This window comes from Anneissia japonica, unplaced genomic scaffold (genome assembly GCF_011630105.1).
Source record: "Anneissia japonica isolate Jap-2015-1 unplaced genomic scaffold, ASM1163010v1 scaffold288096_len198612_cov187, whole genome shotgun sequence".
Taxonomy (NCBI): domain Eukaryota; kingdom Metazoa; phylum Echinodermata; class Crinoidea; order Comatulida; family Comatulidae; genus Anneissia; species Anneissia japonica.
The window spans coordinates 86,862-87,440 of NW_022701639.1; positions in this window are offsets into that span (position 1 = coordinate 86,862).

The following is a 579-nucleotide window of genomic DNA, read 5'->3' on the forward strand; positions in this document are numbered from 1 at the left end:
GAAGCTGAATTTTACAAACAAGATAAATAGTATCACAATTTAAAGTAGATAATTCAGTGTATAAACTCATTAGTCAACGACTAAAATGGATGTAACTGTGTTGCAAACCAATTATGTGTTCATCTATGCGGAACATACGTGGCACAATATATATATATAGGCCTATATATATATATGTATATATATTTATATATATATATATGATGTAGTTGGTTCCACGTATATCTCACAGATATATATAAGTATAAGCAAATACAAAAATATACGTTGACAGAATAGACATTTATTCAAGACGAATATTTTAGACAAGTCTTTGTCTTCCTCGGCCTTAGTCGTACGAATGCGAAATACAGAACAGATCAAGTAAAAACTGTAGGAAAGTAAGTAAAATAAAATCTAGGATGATAGGCTCGTGATGTAGCAAATGACAAGTATTAACTAATACACTTGGTAACACTTGAAAATATTGGCGGTAAAAATGGCCTGGCAAAAAACAGAGTGAAATAAACAAAATGTTGGTATGTCGACAACATCTGAGTGATTAATGTCATCGTAATATTGTAGTGACAAGATATATAT